We start from the raw sequence: 23,538 nt of genomic DNA, 5'->3' as shown, positions 1-23,538 counted from the left end.
TAATGGCAAATACCATTAAATGCCAATTAAAAGTAATGGTAAACTCCATAATTACTTTTGCACAAATGCAATGTTAATACGATAGCTTATATATAATAGGTTATGAATTATTATTAAGTGAAAGAAAAATGAGTAACTTTAGTATCACAGGACCTCAGAAATATTTTACCATTTATTATAATTTTGCTCAGTTCTTTTTCATAGATCCAGCATATCACATTGTTTTCTTTTGTGAACATATATCCTCTTTCTTAACCTCAACCTTTTGGTGTCATGCCAGGGAAGTCTTAGAATATTTTGTTTCTCAGGCCAAGTTGCATTGGCCTGTCAAGGGATAATCCTTCATCTGGGAAAAGAAATGGACACGGACCTACTGTACACAAGGTTCAGGTGTTTTCCTCCTAAGAAATGTAAACAGTAAACATGGGAAGTAACAAGAACATGAAGCATTCTTCAGATTCTGCGTGTCTTGCCCGACATCATGAGGATTTTGTCATGCTTGTTGCCAAATCATTTCTATAGGAGGAAAGTGAAATGCACATTTCACTGCCCCAATTAAAACCGGAAAAGTAGCATTTGTATATTGTCACTGACAATCATGTTCTGTACAAAAAAGGGAGGAAGATCATCTCAGCTCCAATGAAGCATTAACTGTGAACAAGCCCTTCTTTGTCCACCTCTCCTATAATTAGATGTGGGTCGGTTGCCATTATTGGGGAATTTCAAACAATAGAAGGAAAGGACTCTCACAAGAAAGGGTCATGCAAACAGTGTGAGTAATATTTGGTTATGTCTTAATATTGTTTTGAATAGAAAACAAAAATAATTGAAAAACCATTCTGACTGATGGGGATGTTTATAGGAGCTCTAAATTGTTCTTTCACTGCCTTATACAAATATTGATTGATTTCTGACCTATCAAGAAAAGGGTCTCTCTGATCAATGGCTAAGTAGTTTCTCAAGCAATGTTTCACTTTTATTGTCTAATTTCATATTCATTCTGTATTTTAAAAGGTATTTATCTTGGACTAACAATATGTCCAATAGTTGCTTTTTTCACCACATTTTCTTTTAAGAATAAACCTTTACCCATTAATTCTAATATGACTGAAGGGCATTGGTCAAAGTTAGGATAGCATCAGGGAAGATTAATTACCTGCCCAGAGGTCTCTATTTTGATGCATTCATATTGGTTTAGGCCAGGCTTTCCTTCTTGAAGGAAAAGAAGCCTGAACATGTATTAAGTTATATGATAAGAAGATTGATATTTGACAATTTTTGGCCTACAAGACTGGCAGTTTCACATAGTTCAACATGATCTGTCAAAGATGAATTCCTACCTCAGAGGAGAACCATTTAATAGAGAGATTAATAGAGTAAACCAGTTCATAGAGATTGATGTGTAAGCAGGAATGCTACTTTCACGACATGTAATAGCCACTGTTCACTGCCATGGGAAGCAGTTACTGGCACACTCTGGCCAGGGTGACAGATCTGCCCTGTAGGCGGATCTACACAGGAAGCCAAATGACAAGCCAGTGCTTGTCAAAGCCACAGAAAGTATATATCTCTTTCAGGAGAAAAAAAAAAAAGACATTATAAATTAAAAATACCGTTAAGATATATACAAATACAGAAGTAGGTGAAAACCCTTCATATATTTAAGTTTTACATAACAACCATCTAAAACACTTACAAATCAGTTACAAACAAAACTAAAAAACCAATAAAACATAAATAAGCCAGGTTGATTTAATAAAACTGTCATTTTTTTTTGTTGTTTTCTGCTCCAACGAAATCACAGATTGCATTATTGATAGCGCAGATTTCATGAGTGGAGAGTCCTCTGAGTCTGCAAGAGTAAGCATCACTCAGTTTTCTCTAAAGCTTCATTCCTACGGTGTGGAGTGAGGCCATTTGGTTTTCCCTTGGATGTGTCATTAAACATTGGGACCACCTCTGCTCCTTTGAACAGGGGTTGGACCTTTCGCAATTAAAAGTTACTCTTTGGTGTCAGAACTATCCCAAACACTAACGCAAATACCTCTTTATACCTGTTTACTCTTATATGGTTTCAGGGATTAGCTCCTTGGGGATCCAGCTTTATGTGGGGGTGTCTTATATTAGTTTCCCAACCCTGTAGTGAATCCTTTGCCTTTGCTGCAGCATTTCACTTGGCTCAATATCGAAGGCAGGTTGAGGCTATCTAGTCAGGAAAATAGCTACAACAAGAAGATGTCAGTAGACATTATTTTAGTAATGAATAAATAAAATAAATGTTTGAAATTGAATTCTCATTTGGTTTAAATCTCACCTAGGTTGAGATTGCATTCCTCTCCTTCTTCCTTTCAGTAGACGTTTTTCCTGTCAGATTTCATTAGATTGGAAAACCACTACAAAGCTTCCATCCAAACTTTCCATCTCCTAATTGCTGACTGTATGGATACTAAAAAGTTAAGTAATGACTCAGGAGTTAAGTAGCAGTGCACATTTTTAAAGTATCAGTTTTGCAGTTGACATTGCCAGCATATCACTTTTGTATTTTTAGGAGAGTACACAACAGCAAACAAATATTTTAAAAATAAGCCCAAATTGTATCAAAGATCCCTTATGGTAAAATTTTTTTTTTTTTATTTTTAAAGGTGTCTAAAATCATTCTTTGGATCTATAGCTAATGAGTAGATAAATGTTGACATTGGCCTAAATGTCAGCTGTTTCTTAAAATAAAGGGCAAGAAAATAGAGTTAATACTTTTAAGACGTGTTGATTGGTTCTCTGTGAGGTCTTCCATAATTCACTCATCCTACATAACTATTTGGAGATCAATTACTGATGAGATTAAAGAATTTCAAGATGATTTTAGGAAGCAAAATTCTAAAGTGTAACTGATATAAAATTAATTATCCTGGAATTTTTTTGACTTGTATGATCTGAATGTTGGTGTTCCATTACAATTCATATGTTGGAACCTCATAGTCATATGATAGTATTAAAAGGTTAGATCATTTGAAAAATGATTAAATCGTGATGGTTCTGCCCTCATGAATGGATTAGTGCTTGTCTTTATCTGTTTGTGCCGTTATAACAGAATAGCCAAGACTGGGTAATTTATACAGAGTACAGATTTATATGAGATGCTCTTGAGGCTGGGAAGTCCACGATTGAGGGTCTGACATCTTGTTTAGGGATTTCTTGCTGCATCATAACATGGTGTAAGGTATCACATGAGCAAGAGACAGAAAAGGTATGTGAACTCCTTCTTTCAAAATGAGCCCACTTCCATGGTAACTAGCATACTGCTGTGATAACAGCATTAATTCACTCATGAGAGCAGAGCCGTCATAGCTGAATCACTCTCATTAAGCCCCACCTCCTAACGATGTTGCTTTGGGGTTCCAGTTTCAAACACATGAGCTTTGAAGACATGTTCAAGCCACAGTGGTGCCTTTATAAAAGAGGTTGAAGGATGTGCTCCTGGCCCTTTCACCATGTGGGAATGCAGCAAGAGGCACCATCAATAGAGAGTGAGCTTTCACCAGACAGTGAATCTGCTGGTCTTGATTTTGGACTTTCCAGCCTCCAGAACTATGAGAAATAAATTTATATTTATAAATTACCAGGTTTAAGACATTTTGTTTTAGAAGCCCAAACAAAGACAGAAACACAGCACGGTATTGTAATAGTTAACCTTTAATGACTGAAATACGAAGACAAAGGACATTCAGGGAGAAAGAAGTCATGTTTCTTTATGACTGACTGACTTATTCAACAAACACTAATTGAGCATTTTGCCCTTGAACTAGATACTAGAAATACAAATAACTCAGTGGCTTTGCATATGTAATTTTTTCCTTCAAGAATGTCTCTACTAGTTCTCCATCTAGAAACCTACTCATTATTACAGATTCTGTTCAAGGGATATTCCCTGAACAAAGATAATTAGTTGATTAAGCCTCTGTTCTTTGGTATATTCATTGTATATTGTATATTGTGTGTGTATTACTAAATAGATAAAAATGGGTCTACCAACTCATATCTATAAACATAAGGATAAACTCTTCATAAACAGATATTACTGTTAAGCTTTTATCTTTTCTTGCTTTTTATTGTTCACTATGTTATAAAATTGTGATACTATTTTTGCCCCATTCTCTAAACATTACATGAGAAGCACTTATTTATGTGGCTAAATATTCTTCAAATTAATGATTCTTTGCTGGTACCATAATATCACATGTTTATCATATTTGATTTAGCCCTTACTGTATTCTTGGACAATTAGGTTATTTCCTATTTCCTAGTATTATAAATAATGCTGAAATTCTTGTAGATAAATACTTTTTATTTTGAATTTTAATATTTCTAGAAGCGATACTACTATGTCAAATGATATGAGCACTGTTAAGGTCAAATTGCTTTCTAAAAAGTCTGTTCCATGAGTAATAAATGAGCATGCCTATTTTACCACACCTGCCCTGCCAACACTAGATATTATCATTTCAAAAACTTTGCCAGCTTGATACACAAGAAATATCTCATTTTATTTCTTGAATGATTATTATTGTTTTTATTCTGCTTTTTTCCTTGGACAGATGTGTTTTAAACCATGACTCTATTTTCTGCACTCTGTTTTTTAGGAAAAGAGGAATTAAGAGGTTAAATAAAAAGCAACTTCAAATGTAAGACTGTTTACATAATATACGTCTTGAGTCTATTTTTAATTGTTGATAAGTAGATATAAATGTATTTACCATTGTGGTGATAATAACTGTTATCAGAAAAACCAACACTTATATTTAAAAACCATCCCCCAAACTGTGAGGGAGCTGAGAGACCAGAAAATGACTCGGACAAGTCCAGCATAGCGAGCAGAGGAGTTTATTAGGTCTTACGTATGAGGCACTCCCGGATGGCAGCAGGGCATCTTTAGAGATCCTGCCTCCCATCTGTAAGCTGCTTTAAAGCTAGTGTTCTGGCTCTTTGCTCTGTGTGTGTGTGTGTGTGTGTGTGTGTGTGTGTGTGTGTGTGTGTATAGATGTATGTGAGTGTAGATGTGTGTTGTGTGTATGTGTATGTGTTACGGGACTGTTCCCTGGTAACTTCTCATATACTTTCTCTCAGATGTTTGTGTTCTTAGGGACACCTGTTCCTTGTCTCGGAGCCATGACCTTGGCTCACAGTGTGGCCTCCAGGGTTCAGGCAGCAGACATACACTCTTGAGTAACATGGTGAAGGAAGTGTCACACTGCAATCCATCAGCTCTTACATTCTTTCCACAAATCTTGTGTAAGAGTCTCTGTGTGGGGTATGAGCGTAAGAACTCTACATGTTTGTAACATATAGACATGGCTTGTGTGCACAGGTCGTATCCACAGTATGCATAACAGCATAAAAACCAGAAGCTAACTTTAATTATAATGCTTATTAGCAAACATAACTCCAATGGGTAGGTAAGGTATGTAACCAATTTGAGAATGAGTCAAAGAAACCTAATTGGGCTGTATCATGCATCTAGGTTGACAAATTATTTCAGCATCTGTGACATTGTCCTTTTTATCAGGGATTAGGTATAACAGGTAGTGTGTATAAGGGCACATGTTGTTGGGTCTCCATCAAGTTGGCCATTAGGCTTCTGGGTGGAGACAGTCCCTAGTGAACCTGGATTGCACTATTGGTGCTGTTGCACCAGACACTCCAATTCTGTAGGGAGAAAGGCAGACTGTTGCAAGGCATATCATTCTCATTTCATAGGGGAACTATCCATATACCCAATAACTGGACTGGCTGCTGACTGCTACTGTAGTTACATTCCAGGGCAGCTTCCATGGATAGCAGGAACAACAGCCTGTTGGCATAAACATAGGTGTTTAGTAGGAACCCTCATGGGTGTGTCCACTCCTTGTAACATTATTACTGCTGTATTGTCTCCCATTGTCCCTATTAGGGAGGGCAGCATAGACTTCAGGCCTAGCTTACAGTACTACACATGGTTTCCCTCCCCGCGAGTGGGCATAATAGCCAACTGGTAAGTTTCCAGCCTTGCCCACATTGCCAACACTACTCCTACTCCTGTAGGTATCGGTACTGCCATGTGTTGATACTGTAAAGCTCTCAGACCTCTATAAAGAAGCATAGCTGGGAGCATGTGTCCTCTATCAGTCTTCATAGTGCCCTCCAATGCAATAAAACTGACCCAGTATGTGGGCACTTTCTGGGTCAATGTCAGGTCCACATAGCCATCGCCACTTGGCAGGTTCTGTTCTCAGGAGCACAGCCTGCCGTCTGCTTCAGAAGCATGGCTTGGAGTCTCAGGTAATCCTGAGAGTTTGTGGCACCTGTTTGACAGGCCTACCCAACCATTCATAGGGAGTGATGCCATGTGTGGTACAAGTTAAGTCATACCTTCTCCCTCTACCTGGGGACAGGAGGACAGTCTGACTGACTTGCCAGTCTCGCACAGGTTGTATGGCTTGATGGATGTGAGTTACTGTGGAGGGAGCTTTTCCAGGTGGCAGTTATGAACCGATCTCACAGTCCTGAGCAGCTGCCAGACATCTCCGCACTGGATAGCGATGCCTGCTGCCGTGGGCATGGCCCACCCATCGCTGCCCCTGGTGGCTGCTCCCATGATGCACCCATATGGCAGCCTCCTCCAATGGGCTCCGGCAGATTGGCCAAACATGAGTAAGGGTGTCTGCCTCCTGACTGCTCAGAGGCAACCTGGGGCTGTGTGTATCCACATGGCCCACCTAAGTTGGGCATCCTTCTCTTATAACTTATGTAAATGTCCTACCACATGGACATTCCCCAAAGGGGCTTGCCCCGAACCTGCCAACTCTCTGTGGCCCATTGATGGAGTCACATGGTGAGTCCTCCGTGTGGAGCCCAACTCTCTGTGTAAGTGAATAGCAGCCAGGCCTCGCAGGTGATGAGTGTCTAAACTGCCCATTGACTGCTTTGTCCTGGTCCCCGTTCTCTCCATATGATGTCAGTATCTGCGTGCACCATAAACTGCTGACCATCGGTGTTGGGTGACTTTGCTGGGCCCATCAGTGTACCAGGCCTAGTGGGGGTCAGCTGGGTCCCCTCATGTATGATGGTTGACATGGTAGGTGGCTGCATTGCCATGTCTGCTGCCTCCCCTTGTTCAAAGTGGATGGATCTTAACACCTCCTGAAGTGCCTGACTTAAAGGCCAAGTGGACAAGACACCCCTATGTCAAAGACAGGGGTGCCACTTCCGCCAAGCGATTGTGCCACTCCAGGGCTGGGCTTGGCTGGGAGACCTTTCTTTCACCCTTTTCAGGAGTCGGCAGTTTTGTGTGGTGGTCTGCTTTCTGGCGAGAGACCCCACTCATTTCAGTGTCCTACACAGAGTCAAGAGTTACTGCTCCAGGACCGAATAGTAGGATTCAGACCCCTTCCGCAATTGAGATAAAGGCCCAAGAGGTAACATTACTGTTGTTTGCTTTTGCCACAAACCCCAGCTCATCCCTGTGGCATGTCTGGTGGCTTCTAATACAAAAGGACCCTGTGGCAATGGGGCAGCTGATGCTTGGGCTGCTTTACGGATATTTTTGCTCTGTCAGATGCCTCTTGCTCTGTATGTGTACAGTCCCATTTTTAATTTTTTGTTATTGAAGGAAAGATGAAGAGTTTGTGCCAAATGAAGAATGAGTATTCTTCAGTAGCCCAGTAAAACCAGGACAACCCAGAGTGTGCTTACGATCTGGGGAGCAGGCTGCTGTGGTACCTTACTGATGACAGCTCTGGGTATGTTTTACATCTTATCCAACTAGATGACTCTCAGGAATTTGATGGCTACACTGGGCCTCTGTTTCTTCTTGGGGTTCACTTCTCATTCCCTGTCCGTTAGGCCATCCAAAATAGTTTGTAAAGCAATCTCCAAATCTGTCAAAGACTCTGAGGTTTGCATGTCATTAATATAGTAAACCAGGAAGACCGAGGCAGGCAAAGAGAGTCTAGACAGGTCCTTTGCAACCATACTGTGACATGTGATGGGGCTGTGCAGGTACCCTTGTGGTGGAACCTAAAAAGTCTGTCGTTGGCCCTACTAAGTGAAGGCAAACTGGTCTTGTGAATCTTCTGCTCAAGGAATACTAGGAATGGTTTTAGACAAGTCAGTCACAGCATGGACCTTTCCCAGCTTACAGACCACTTGCTCTAGCAGTTGAGCAGTGTTGGGCACAGCTGCATGTACGAGGGACACCACTTTGTCCAGTTCATGGTATCTGCAGTCATTCTCCAGGCACCATCTGACTTCTTCACAGGCCACATAGGCTGCTGCAGGGGCTGTGGGTCATGCTGACAGTGTACTTTCGTAATTCTGGATCGTCTGGGCGATTTCAGAGTGCCCTCCCGCTTGGGCGGGCAAGTGCACAGACACCCGTTTGGTCCGTCACCCCCTTTTGTTCCTTAATTACTTTCTGGACATGGTCCTTGTTTTTATTGAGCTCACTGAGGTCCGCCAGTGCTTCCCTCATGTTACAACCTTTTTTTAAAAAAATTGGAAATGATCAAGACATTCAATGAGTGCTTAAAATAATTTTAAAGAGTTTCATGAGTTTTTCTCACAAGCATTGATCTCATTTACATTTACTCAGTCTATTCACTTTTAGCAGTTTATCTAGATTTCTAGTGAGAAGCAAGACATTATATAAAGCTAAATAGCATTGCAAGCTCTTTATCTGTTAACTGTTTTCATAGCTTGTGAATATCAGGTATTGAGCTAAGCAAGAACCTTCAAGTTAAACATGGGCATTTTTGCTGGTATCTCAGAAAAATCCAGCTGTTTCCATTATTCCATTAAATGAACAATATCAAATTAGTCTTGCTTATAAAAAAATCACACAAACAAGATTATTTTGTTTTTGGCTGGGTTTACAGTCTTATAACCTTCATGTCCAACCCTGACACCATAAAGTATCTAGCAGACGCATATGTAAAATGTATCTAATTAGCAACTCAAGACAAAAATATTTTCTGACACTTTTGAAGACATATTTTTATTTTACTAATAATATTAAAGCCAGTGTATTTACCAAAGATTGTTGAATTTATATGAATTTGGAAAGCATTTGACCTTATTTAATTTATGAGTTATTAATTTATAACATTAATTTATTAATTATAAACTTATTTATTTATAAGCTAATTTGGTAGAGTGCTAGATATAACAGATAATATAATACATGTACCTACCCATAAACGCATTTAAACATGTATATACACATAAAAAGATCCAATAACTTTCACCTTGGAGTTCTAGCCATGAGACAGCATCACAAGCTCATTATATTACAAAAGACAGCTGGATTCAAATTATTTTTTATAAAACTGGGTCCTGTTGACATAGTTAAAATTTATTTACCCTGTTAGGTAATCCAAAAAAAGCTGTGGATCAAAATTTTGGGTAAAGCAGTTTCCATGGCAGTTTGATTTTTAAAAACCTCTTTTGTCCTTTTTTTCTTCAGTTTCAAATGAATTTCATTATTTACATTTGGCTAGAACTGGCTGAACTGCATAAGAAAAACAGAATCCCCAAATAACCTTGAATTAGTGTTACCATAAACAGTGAGTTTTATTTCAACATGAGCAACTTAAAAATAGCAGACTCAAAGCAGGCAGAAAAGGAGAGAGAGAAATAGAAAGTAGTAGAAGACTCAACTTGATAGTGTGGGTTAAGCATTTGACCATTTGAGCTCTGATATATCTATCTATCTATCTATCTATCTATCTATCTATCTATTTTTTTTTTTTTGTAATTTGCCCATCAGTTTAAAAATGCACACAAGAAGGGGCCATGATATGTAACAAGCTGGAGTCCTAAAAAACCCGATACAATATTGAACCTCTGCAGGAATTTCTACTGATTTTCCCTTTCCTACTCTAATGATTTCCATTCATTTATTATTTATTTATTTAATTATACTTTAAGTTCTGGGGTACATGTGCAGATTGTGTAGGATTGTTATATAGGTATATACGTGTGTTGGTGGTTTGCTGCATCCATCTTTTCGTCATCTGTGTTAGGTATTTCTGCTAGTGTTATTCCTCCCCAATCCTCTTACCTCCTGCTATGCCTCCCCTAGCACTCCCAACTCACAACAGGCCCCAGTGTGTGGTGTCCCCCTCCCTGTGTCTATATATTTTGTTCAACATCACTTATAAGTGAGAACATGTGGTATTTGGTTTTCTGTTCTTGTGTCAGTTAGCTGAGAATGATGGTTTCCAGTTTCATCTGTGTCCCTACAAAGGACATTAACTCATCCTTTTTTATGGCTATATAGTATTCCATGGTATATATGTGCCACATTTTCTTTATCCAGTCTATCCTTGATTGGCATTTGGGTTGGTTCCAAGTCTTTGATATTGTAAACAGTGCTGCAATGAACATATGTGTGCATGTGTCTTTATAATAGAATGATTTATAATCCTTTGGGTATATAGCCAGTAATGGGATTGCTGGGTCGAATGATATTTCTATTTCTAGGTCCTCGAGGAATCACCACACTGTCTTCCACAATAGTTGGACTAATTTACACTCCCACCAACAGTGTAAAAGCATTCCTATTTCTCCATATCCTCTCCAGCATCTGTTGTCTCCAGATTTTTTAATGATCACCATTCTAACTGACGTTAGGTGGTATCTCAATGTGGTTTTGATTTGCTTTTCTCTAATGACCAGTGATCATGAGCTTATTTTCATATGTTTGGTGGCTGCATAAATGTTGTCTTTTGAAAAGTGTCTGTTCATATCCTTTGCCCACTTTTTGATGGGGTTGTTTTTTTCTTGTAAATTTGTTTAAGTTCTTTGTGGATTCTGGATATTAGCCCTTTGTCAGATGGGTAGATGGCAAAATTTTTCCCAGTCTGTTGGTTGCTAGTTCACTCTAATGATAGTTTCTTTTGCTGTGCAGAAGCTCTTAAGTTTAATTAGATTGCATTTGTCTATTTTGGCTTTTGTTGCCATTGTGTTTTGTGTTTTAGTCATGAAGTCCTTGCCTGTGCCTTTGTCCTGAATGGTGTCGCCTAGGTTTTCTTCTAGGGTTTTTATGGTGTTAGGTATTATGTTTAAATCTTTAATCTATGTGGAGTTAATTTTTGTATAAGGTGTAAGGAAGAGATTCAGTTTCAGCTTTCTGCATATGACTAGCCGGTTTTTCCAACATCATTTATTAAATAAAGAATCCTTTCCCTATTGCTTTTGTCAGGTTTGTCAAAGATCAGATGGTTCTAGATGTGTGACATTACTTCTGAGGTCTCTGTTCTGTTCCATTAGTCTATATCTCTGTTTTGGTACCAGTGCCATGCTGTTTTGATTACTGTAGCCTTACAGTATAATTTGAAGTCAGGTAGCATGATGCCTCCCGCTGTTCTTTTTGCTTAGGATTTTCTTGGCTGCTCTAATGATTTCTTAGTAGCTAGCCTTACTGCAACAACAGTGCCTTTACTATCCTTATTGTCCTTAATATCTTAGCTTCTTGCAATAGGTGCTCAGTCTCCACCAGTGTTTTCCAAGTGTTCCTGTACTTATGTGGGGGCCCACAGAGGTTGAGCAGTTGGATAAGTCCACTTCACATGCGTGTTGCCAACTCTGAGATTTCCTCCACAGATACTCCTTCCTGACTCATCATTTGGTCTCTCAGATCCTGTTTACAATGCCAAATGTAATGAGAAATACTTGCAATCATATTTTAAAAACTATCCCCTAAACTGGGAGGGAGCCAAGAGTACAGAATCTAAGCTCTGGCCTTAACTGTGTGAATGCCTGAAAAATACCCATCTCTTTAAAATGTGATGTTCTTATTTGTAAAAGAAAAAGTTTGGTTAAAATATCCACAGTAATAGATTTATAAGAGAAAACCAGGATTAAACATAGTCTCTTATTTTGTCATCAGAAAAAGGTGGGCAGCCATACTATTTATCTATAGGAACTGATCTGGAACACATTTAGGCTTATTTTTAAAAATCTAACCCTCTGCCATTTCTTAAAGTATTAAATGATTTGTGAAAACCTATTCCTCCCCTTCAACCTTACTTATATGACATCTAAAACCTAGGTTGACCTTGGAGATTGTCTATTGGAGCTGATCTAATTCAATGGAGTGTCAAATTTAATTTATGATTTCTGTTAGAGATTCTACATAAAATGAAATTGGGAGCCTAATTCTAAATGTTTAGGTCTATCAAACATCTTTTTTTCTTAAAAGGAAGCATTGATTAAATCATTTTATCTTTCTAGATTTTAAAATATACAGTTGAATACATAAGGCATGCACTATACCTATTATTTTAAGTTACTAGACATTTGATTTGTTTGAACAAAATGACAAGTAGTAATCTGTCGTAGTCTCTTCATTTACAAAAAGATTAATTATCAGATGTTATCAAGTGACTTAAATCTGTCAGGTGAACATCTTTCATTTGGTCTCAGGTGAAACTGTAAATGTTCGTTCATGAGTTTTTTCTTTTTTAGAACACATGTATAGCTGTTTAGTTGAATTACAGAAGCTGAGAACTGAAAGATATCTTATGAATGACTTAATTGCAATCTGTCATTGTAGGATATGGCTCATTCTACAATGATTTAAGTATGCCATTCATTTGCATAATTTCTACACACATCAGGTTTGGAAGACCCGAAGCTTGAACTGATATTTTCACTTCTGGTAGATCACTTTTCTTTCACATCATCTGATGCATAGAAGATACTTTAATAATATCTACTGGCTAAATGAATGGATCATTGTGGCAAAATACTTCAACATCAGAGGCTATTTTTATATAGTAATGGATGTAAAAGTAACATAACCAAATTGAGAATAAGGAGGTTTCACTTTGAGCTCAAGACTAGTGACTTTTGAAATCATTTCAACTCTATGGGTCTTCATTTCTTTATCTTTAAGATGTACCATAGGAATTTTAGAATAGTTTTTTTCTGTTTCTTTGGAAAATGACTTTGGCAGTTTGATAGAAATAGTGTTGAATCCAAAAATTTGGGGGAGAGTATGGCCATTTTAATGATATTGATTCTTCCAGTTCATGAGCATGGAATGTTTTTTCGTTTATTTGTGTTGTCTCTGATTTCTTTCAGCAGTGTTTTGTAGTTCTTCTTGTAGATATCTTTCACTTCCTTGGTTAAATATATTCTTAGGTATTTCAGTTTTTGCGTGTGGCTACTGTATATGGGATTGTGTTCTTGATTTGACTTTCAGCTTGAATATTATTGATGTATAGAAATGAGACTGATTTTTATACATTATTTTGTATCCTGAAATTTTACTAAAGGTATTTATCAGTTCTAGGAGCCTTTTGGTGGAGTATTTAGGGCTTTCTAGGTATAGAATTATATCATCAGTGAAAAGAGATGGTTTGACTTCTTCCTTTCCTATTTGGATTCATTTTCTTTCTTTCTCTTGCCTGATTGCACTGCCTAGAACTTCCAGTACTATATTGAACAGGAGTGGTCAGAGAGGTCATCTTTGTCTTGTTCCACTTATCAAGGGGAATGGTTCCAGCTTTTGCCTGTTCCGTGTGATGTTAGCTATGGGTTTGTCATAGATGGCTCCTGTTATTTTGAGGTATGTTCCTTTGATGCCTAGTCTGTTGTGGGTTATTATCATCAAGGGATTTTGGATTTTATTGTATACTTTTTCTGCTTCTGTTGGGATAATCATACAGCTTTTTCTTTTAATTCTCTTAATGTGGTAAATTACATTTATTGATTGCATATGTTGAAACAGCTGTACATCCCAGGAATAATGCCTATTTGATCAGGGTGTATTAAACTTTTGATGTGCTACTGGATTTGATTTGCTAGTATTTTGTTGGGGAATTTTGCATCTGTGTTCATTAGGAATATTAGTCTGAGGTTTTCTTATTTCGTTGTGTCTCTGCCAGATGTTGGTATCAGGCTGATGCTAGCTTTATAGAATGAGTTAGAGAGGAGCCCCTCCTCTTCAATTTTTTTGGAATAGTTTCAGCAGAACTGATAACAGTTCTTTATATATCTGGTAGAATTTGTCTGTAACTCCATCTGGTCTAGGATGTTAACAAAGCTGGAGGCATCACACTACCTGACTTCAACCTATACTGTAAGGCTACAGTAAGCAAAACATTATAGTAGTGGTACAAAAAAAAAAAAAAGACACCTAGACCAAAGGAACAGAATTAACAAACAAACAAACAAACAAACAAAAAAACAGAAATAGAGCTTAACACCTACAACCATCTGCACAAAGCCAACAAAAATAAACAATGGGGATAGGACTTCCTATTCAATAAGTGTTGCTGGGATAATTGGTTAGCCATATACAGAAAAATGAAACTAGACTGCTACTTTCTACTATATAAAAAAATTGACTCATTTTGTACCAGGCCAGGTTAGAATTAAAAAAGAAAAAACAGTTAACTCAAGATGGGTTAAATATTTAAATAGAAGACCTAAAACCAGAAAAAGCCTTGAAGAAAACCTAGGAAATGCCCTTCTCTATATCAGTCTTGGCAGATAATTTTTGGCTAAGCCCTCAAAAGCAATTGCAATAAAACCAAAAATTTACAAGCAGAACCTAATGAAAGTAAACAGTTCTGCACAGTAAATAAAATATTGACAGAGTAAACAGACAACCTACTGAATGGAAGAAAAATTGCAAACTATGCCTCTTATAAAGGCCTAATATTTAGAATCTATAGGAACTTAAACAAATCAACAATCAAAAAACAGCCCTATTAAAAAAATGGGCAAAGGACATGAACACAGGTCTCAAAAGAAGACACACAATTCCAATAAGCATATGAAAAAATGTTTAACATCACCAACCATTAGAAAACGAAAATCAAAACCACAGTGAGATACCATGTCACACAGGTCAGAATGGCTATCATTAAATAGTCAAAGAAAAACAGATGCTGGTAAGGCTACAGAGGAAGGGAAATACTTATACACTGTTAGTGGTAAATTAGTTCAACCACTGTGGAAAGCAGTTTGAAGATTTCTTAGAGAACTCAAAACTGAACTACCATTCAACCCAGCAATCCCTTTCCTGGGTATACACCCAAAAGAAAATACATCATTCTGCTAGAGAGGCATATGCATGCGTATGTTCATTGCAGCACCATTCACAGTAGCAAAGACATGGAATCAACCTGGGTGTCCATCACCAGTCGAAGAGATAAAGCAAATGTGGCCCATACACCCTGTGGAATAGTATGTAGCTGTAAAAAAGAATGAAATCTCATCTTTTGCAGCCACATGAATGCATCTGAAGGCCAATATCCTAAGGAAATTAACCCAAAAATAGAAAACCAAATATGGCATGTTCTCACTCTTAAGTTAGAGCTAAAAACTGGTTACTCATGGGCATAAAGATGGGACCGACAGACACTCCGGACTGCTTGAAGGTCAAGGGAGATGGGTTGAAGATCTACCTATTGGGTACTGTTCTCAGTACTTGGGTGTTGGGATCAGTTGTACCCCAAACCTCAGAGTCATGCAATATGACGAGGTTACAAACTTGCACATGTACCCCCCATTTCTAAAATAAAAGTTAAAATTATTAAAAAATAAAATAAATTGAAGTAGTTGTCCTTATCTTCACCAAGATTCCTTTATTTTAAAAATGTATATTGTTGAAAGTTAAAGACTATGAGTGCATTTTTATTTAGTATGTTAATTTGCAAATAGAATTAATGGTAGGTGTGAGCTCGTAGTCTGATTATTGGGCTCATATCCTACCTTCACATTTTTAGCAAGTAACATTGAAATTGATCTGAGACATGAAACAAGTGCTGTCAATATTTGAGATAATATTTGCATGTAAAATGTTGACTAGGACCATTTAAGATAAAGTTACGTCTCTCATAATTCAAAATGTGCTATTAATTAGTTTTAAAATTTGGGACTAGTGAAGTCAGGACTGAGCATGTCAAGGCATCAAACACCGGTCAGTCTATCTCGTACTTCTAACTCCGCCTCTGGCTTTATGTGACATCAGGGTCAGACTCTTACTCACATTTGTGGAGGATAAAAAATGGCTTCATTAGAATCTTCAAAGGAAACTAGAGTAAAATAAGAGACAAAAGGGCTCCCAAGAGAAAAGAATTACCACAACAATTGAGAGTCTGTCACAATGGGAAGAGAGCATTGATGCAGGGTACAAATGTGAGGCTGCTCTTAAATGTACACAGCTCAGACTTCTGTGGTCACTTGTGACTCCAGAAAAGAGATAGTTAATGTGATGAAGTTAAAAGCAGTTTATTACTATGAGCCCAAACATTTCTGCTGTCAGTTTCCTTCTTCCTTCTCATGGAAGGGATGAAAATGTGGAAATCATTTATCTACCAGTCAGAGAGAGGTGAGGACTGGAGGTCAAGGTTGGGTTAACACCAATGTGTGGGTTACCAGAATCAAGGTTCAGGTGGTTCTTATGACAGGAACTTGGAGGCATGTCGGATGTCATCCCAAGCACCAGAATTTGAGAAGGTAGATGCTCCAAAGGATGTCAGAGGCCACTAACACCATGTGGGTTCTGTGCCAAGCAGAATGAGCCAAGAGTAAAGTGCCAGAGCATAAGGATAACAGAGATACAGGAAGCTGTGGAAATTCTATGTGAGATAGCCCCCATCCATTTCGGAATATCTAAGAGACATCGGAAAGGATAGAAGCTTTGCCATTTGGTGGGTGAGGACTGATAATCCAGTGGCATTGGCAAGAAGGATTGAAGATCCACAAGCAGGTTGTAAATGGAGAGTCATTTGAGTTAAACTATATTTTATAAAATGAATTTTTAAAATATGAATTCAGTTGATAAGATCATAATTTATATAGAAAAAACCCATTGTTAACCAAAATTGGAAGAACAGTTTCTTTTATATTATGGGTATAATTGACTGTTTTAGAGTTTGTAGCTTTCGTCCATATTTCAAAATCTGAGGTCCCAAGTTAACCAAAGGGTCTGACATCAGGTGCTCCTTGGGGCTATTGATCACCCACATGCAATATTTTAGCCATATACCTCTAATACATCTCTTTTTTCAGGAAGAGTAAGATAGGAATAATCAGGATATTGTAAATCCTGATTACACAGAACCTTTAGTCATGTATCATGTGATCTCCAATTACCCTGTTCTAACCTGCCCTTCAAACGAAGAAGCAGATAAGGATTATTCCACCTGACCCATAACTCCAAGATACCTTTGTGGTATCTTTGTTAACATTTATTTCTGCTCTCTGTCTTGATTTTCTTTATTTAGTTTGGCAAGCTTCTTCTGCTCTTTGGCTATATTGCTGCCATCTCCCTTTGAACAGATCAAGACTTTATTGCATACATGCTACGGACAAGTTTGCTTTGTGCTCCTGTCTTGTTATTTAACCATTTAATAGCAGGACCTCTTCAGGGCTACATGTGCTGCTTTTAAAGAGTTTAATTTACTGATATATATTTCGAAGTTCTGAAAAATTACTATCGTGCTCATTTGATTTGTTTCTTTTTAAGGTTCTTCCCTTCTTTCGTGTTTAGAGGAAAGATAAATTGAAGTAAGAGAGAGGGAAGGGGAAGAAATAATTTCTTTTTAAATCTCTATTTGAGAATTTAAGAAGAAACATCAAAGAAACTAATTCTACATTTTAATAAAAATGAACAGATTCAGCTCATGGTAAAAAAAATGATTTGTGAAAATACATTTCAGTTTTAACTTCAAAGTGGAAGTTAAAGGGGTTACTAAATGGTTCCAACTTTTTTTGTAGCTAGATTTGACAAATATTTATTGAGGGATTACTCTGGCCTTCAGATGCAATAAGTAAATACAATCACAGAACATCCCTGGAGGTTATTATTTAATCTCACTTTTAAGATGAGGAAACTAAGGTAAAATTTAGTATGGCTAGTCAGTGGCAGAATCAGGATTATTAGAGCTCAGGCTTACGCATTACTCTTCCGTTGTGCCCAAAACCGATACTTCTCTGTTTTATGTTGCTACAACATACTACTGTACACCAGATAATTTATAGACGGAAGTGTATTAGCTTAGGGTTCTGGTGGCTAGGAAGTCCAGGATCTTCTGGCAAGGGACTTATTGCTGCATCGTCCATGACAGAAGCACGAAGAGAGGGTACATGAGAGGAAAAAGGGGCCAAAATTATCCTTTTGTAAGGAAACCATTCTTGTGATAACTTACTCACTATAGTGATAATGACATTAATCCATTCATAAAAGTAAAGCTCTCATGGTCTAATCACCACTAGTCATTAGGCCTTACCTCCCAACAATGTTGCAATGAGGATTAAGCTTCCAGCACACAAGTTTTGGGGGATATACTCAAACCTTAGCTTCTCCAATTATGATCTACACATAAATCACCAGGGGGTCTTGTTAAACTGTGGCGTTTTTTTAAAAAAATATTTTTAATTTTTGTGGATACATAGTAGGTGTATATATTTATGGGGTACATGAGATATTTGATACAGTCATACAATGCATAATAATCACATAAGGGCAAGAACTGATAAATTCAGTAAAGTTTCAGAATATAAAATTAATGTACACAAATCAGTAGACTTGCTATATACCAACAGTGACCAAGCTGAGAATCAAATCAAGAATTCAACCCATTTTACAATAGCTGCAAAAAAATAAAAATACTTAGGAATATTTCTTTCAGCAGTGTTTTGTAGTTTTCCTTGTAGACATCTTTCACCTAACCAAGGAGGTGAAAGATGTCTACAAGGAAAACTACAAAACACTGCTGAAAGAAATCATAGATGGCACAAGCAAATGGAAACACATCCTATGCTCATGAATGGGTAGAATCAACATTGTGAAAATGAACATACTCCCAAAAGCAATCAACAAATTAACGCAGTTCCCATCAAAATACCACCATCGTTTTTCACAGAACTAGAAAAATAATTCTAAAATTTATATGGAACCAAAAAAGAACGTGCATTGCCAAAGCATGACTAAGCAAAAAGAACAAATCTGAAGACATTGCATTACCTAAATTTATACTATAAGGCTAGAGTCACCAAAACAGCATGGTACTGGTATAAAAATAGGTACATAGGTCAATGAAACAGAATAGAAAACCTAGAAATGAAGCCACATACTTACAAAGCCACCATATTTAACAAATGGTGCTGGGATGATTGGCAAGCCATATGCAGAAGAATGAATCTGGATTCTCATCTACTACTTTATAGAAAAATCAACTCAAGATGGATCAAAGACTTAAATCTAAGACCTGAAACCATAAAACTTGTAGAAGATAACATCAGAAAAACCCTTCTAGACACTGGCTTAGGCAAAGACTTTATGACTAAGAACCCAAAAGCAAATGCAACAAAAACCAAGATAGATGGAACATAATTAAACTAAAAAGCTTCTGCACAGCAGAGGAAATAGCAAAGAAAATAGGCAACCGACAGAATGGGAGAAAATCTTCACAAACTATGCATCCGACAAAGAATCTACATCCAGAATCTACAAGGAACTCAAATCAGCAAAAAAAAAAAAAAAAAAAAAAAAAAAAAAACTCACAAAAAACAAACCCAATCTCATCAAAAAGTATACTAAAGACACAAATAGAAAGTTCTCAAAAGAAAACATGCAAATGGCCAACAAAGATATAAAAAAATACTCAACATAACTAATTATCAAAGAAATGCAAATCAAAACCACAATGTGGTACTACCTCACTCCTGCAAGAATGTCCATAATCAAAAAATAATAGATGTTGGTGTGGATGTGGTAAAAAAAGAACACTTTGACACTGCTGGTGGGAGCATAAACTAGTACCATCACTAGTAGTTTCCTTTTCACTGTGAAGATTCCTTAAAGAATCAAAAGTAGATCTACTATTTGATCCAGCAATCCCACTCCTGAGTATCTACCCGGAGGAAAAGAAGTGAATATACAAAAAAGATATGTGCACACATATGTTGATAGCAGCACAATTTGCAATTGCAAAAATATGGAACCAGTTCAAATGCTTGTTAATCAATGAGTGGATAAAGAAAGTGTGACACACACATGCGCATGTGCACACACACACACACACACACCCAGGGAATACTAATACTACACAGACATGAAAAGGGATAAAATAATGGCATTTGCAACAACCTGGATGAAATTGGAGACCATTACTCCAAGTGAAGTAACTCAGGAATGGAAAACCAAATATCTTATGTTCTCACTCATAAGTGGGGGCTAAGCTATGAGGATGCAAAGAATAATACAATGGACTTTGGGGACTTGGGTGAAGGGCAGGAGGGGATTAGGAATAAAAGACTCTATATTAGGTACAGTTGCTCTTCACCTACTCAGGTGATGGGTGCACCAAAGCACTAAAGAACTTATCCATGTGACCAAACACCACCTGCTCCCCCAAAACCCATTGGAATAAAATAGAAAAATTAAGAAAAAAATCACATTAGGGCAAATAGGGTATCCATCACTTCAAGCACTTATCATTTTTTTTGTGTTACAAGCATCCCATTTATATACTCCTGTAGTTATTTTAAAATAAAACAAGTTTTTGTTGACTGTAATCACCCTGTTGTGCTATCAAATACTAGATCTTACTCATTCTATCTAGCTAGACTTTTGTACCCATTAACCACACCAAGGTCCCTCTCTCCCCTGCACTGTTCTTAGCAGCCTCTGGTAATCATCATTCTGCTCTCCATCTCCATGAATTTAACTGTTTTAATTTTTACCTTCGTTTCATTGATTGTTTCCTTTGCTGTGCAGAAGCTCTTTAACTTGATGTGTTCCCATTTGCCCATCTTTGCTTGGGTTGCCTATGCTTTTGGAGTATTACTCAACAAATTGCCCAGTCCAATGTCCTGGAGAGTTTCCCTAATGTTTTCTTCTATAATTTTGTAGTTTGGGGTATAATATTTGTCTTTAATCCATTTTGATTTCAATACTGTCTTTCCTTTTCTCATCTGATATAATGTTAAAACCAGGTACTGTGATTTTTAGTTCTTATGAAGGTGCTTTCTTGTATGCATACTTGTTCAGTTTGGTGTTCTGTGATTTTTAGTTCTTATGAAGGTGCTTTCTTGTATGCATACTTGTTCAATTTGGTGTTCTTGCCAGGGCGGGTGTTCATTCAGTCAAAATTTTCCAAATCAATTCTGACACCAGGTAAGCCATCCTGAGGGCTTTCAGATTGAAGTATATTTCTTTTTAGTGCATTTTTTAGTGAATTCTTTTTTGTGACTAAAAGCATTAAAAAGCTATTTTAAAATTTACTTTAATGATAGTCACAAAGAGATTTCACTGACAGTAGAAGTTACAGCAGGCAGTCTACTTCTAACAAGAGAGTATTCTGAATTTTAGAATAAATAGTAGAGTCTGAAGAATTCAGAGGTGAAGATGTCAACTGCCCTAAGCACCCATTCCTCCAATGTCATATGGAGACATTGAGTCCAAAAGAGATTGAATGACTTGTTTGAGGCCAGTGGTCACAGAGTCAACTGTCAAAAGGCAAGTAAGAGACATAACGTAGTGTTACAAAATATAACATAAAAGTAGGTCATGGGAAATGCGGTAAATAGCATAGGGGAAAGGTTCATTGCCACACAGTTGAAACTAATTATTTATATGTGAAAATGGGGGCTCAATATACTCAGATCATCTGCCTTTTATTTTTAAATTTTTTAATTTTTTGAGATGGGGTCTCACTCAGGCTAGAGTACAATGGTTTGACCTTGGCTCACTACAACCTCTGCCTCCCAAGATCAAGTGATCCTTCCACTTCAGCCCCCCAAATAGCTGGGATTAAGGCATGCATGCCACCACACCTGGCTTTTTTTTTTTTTATTTTTGTAGAGACAGGGTTTTGCCACGTTGCCCAGGCTGATCTCAAACTCCTGAGCTCAAGCAATCCACCCTCCTCGGCCTCCCAAAGTGCTAGGATTACACCCAGCCTCATAAGCTTTTTAAATAAAAGTTGGAAATTCAGAATTATATGTAAAATATTTTAATTAAAAAATTCAAGGAACAAAAACAAAAGCAAAAACAGTACGAGTCAAACAAAACACATATGTAGGGAAAACCAGACCTATGGGGCTGTGTTTGTACAATCTCTGACCCAGGCCTCTGTTCTTCCAGTCTAATGTGCTTTTATTTAAAACATATTTTTAATTTTTAAAGTTTTAAAAATATTTGTTGGTACATATTAGGTACGTATATACTCATGCGGTACATGAGACATTTGATACAGGCATGCAGTGTGAAATAAGCACGTCATAGAGATGGGAGTATCCATCCCCTGAAGCATTTGAGTTACAAACAAACCAGTTACACTTTTTAAGTTATTTTAAAATGTACAATTAAGTTATTATTGATTATAATCACCCTATTGTGCTATCATGTGTATCTTACTTATTTTGTACCCATTAACCATTCTTACCTCCCTCCCGCCCTCCAATACTCTTTCCAGCCTCTGGTACCCATTCTTATACTTTCTATGTCCATGAGTTCAATTGTTTTGTTTTTTAGATTCTACAGTTAAGTAAGAATGTGCAATGTTTGTCTTTCCTTGCCTGCCTTACTTTACTTAACATAACGATCTCCATTTCCATCCATGTTGTTGCAGATGACTGGGTTTCATTCTTGTTTACTGTTGAATAGTCTTCACTGTGTGTATGTACCATGTTTTCTTTGTCCGTTTGTCTGTTAATGGACACTTTGTTTGCTTCTAAATCTTAGCTATTGTAAACAGTGCTGCAACACACACAGGAGTGCAGGCATGTCTTGGATATACTGATTTTCTTTTTTGGGGGTATATACCCAGCAATGAAATTGCTGGATCATATAGTAGCTACATTTTAGTTTTCTGAGGAGCCTCAAAATTGTTCTCCATAGTGGGTTGTACCAATTTACATTCAACAGTGTACAAGCCTTCTTTTTTCTCTGTATCCTTGCCAGCATTTGTTAATGCCCACCTTTTGGATATAAGCCATTTTAACTGGGGTGAGATGATATCTTATTTTAGTTTTATACTCAAATTATTGATTAGTATTGATAAGTAAAGACTTACTCCTGCCATTTTGTTATTTGTTTTTTTGTTCTGTGGTCTTCTCTTCTTTCTTTCTTTCATTCCCATCTTCCTCTAGTAAAGGTGATTTTCTCTGGTAATATGATATAATTTCTTGCTTTTTATTTTTTGTGTATCCATTATATGTTTTTGGCTTGATGTCACTATGAGGCTTGTAAATGTATCTTATAACCCATTGTTTTAATCAGATAATAACTAACACTATTGCCTAAACAAACAAGGAAAAAGAAAACCAATTAAATCTCTATGCCTTAACTTTATCCACTCAATTTTTAACTTTTGCTGTTTCTATTCATATCTTATTGTACTGATTATGTCTTGGAATGTTGTTGTAGTTATTATTTTAGATTAGTTCATTTTTTAGTCTTTCTACTTAGGATAAGAGTTGTTTACATACCACAGTTCCAGTGTTATAATATTCTGTGTTTTTCTGTATGACTTACTATTGCAG

The 23,538-nt window shown here is 37.2% G+C and overlaps 1 non-coding gene across 1 annotated transcript; it reads right to left on the bottom strand.

Moving 5' to 3' along the window:
* Positions 1-17,063: 17,063 nt before the first annotated feature.
* Positions 17,064-17,199, bottom strand: LOC120367654 (U8 small nucleolar RNA). The gene has a single exon (XR_005581980.1). It is a non-coding gene; the product is annotated as a U8 small nucleolar RNA (small nucleolar RNA).
* Between the last annotated feature and the right edge of the window lie 6,339 nt (positions 17,200-23,538).

Source organism: Saimiri boliviensis, chromosome 8 (assembly GCF_048565385.1).
Source record: "Saimiri boliviensis isolate mSaiBol1 chromosome 8, mSaiBol1.pri, whole genome shotgun sequence".
Classification (NCBI taxonomy): domain Eukaryota; kingdom Metazoa; phylum Chordata; class Mammalia; order Primates; family Cebidae; genus Saimiri; species Saimiri boliviensis.
The sequence above is the reverse complement of the archived record's forward strand: the minus strand, read 5'-3'. Positions and strand labels throughout refer to the sequence as shown.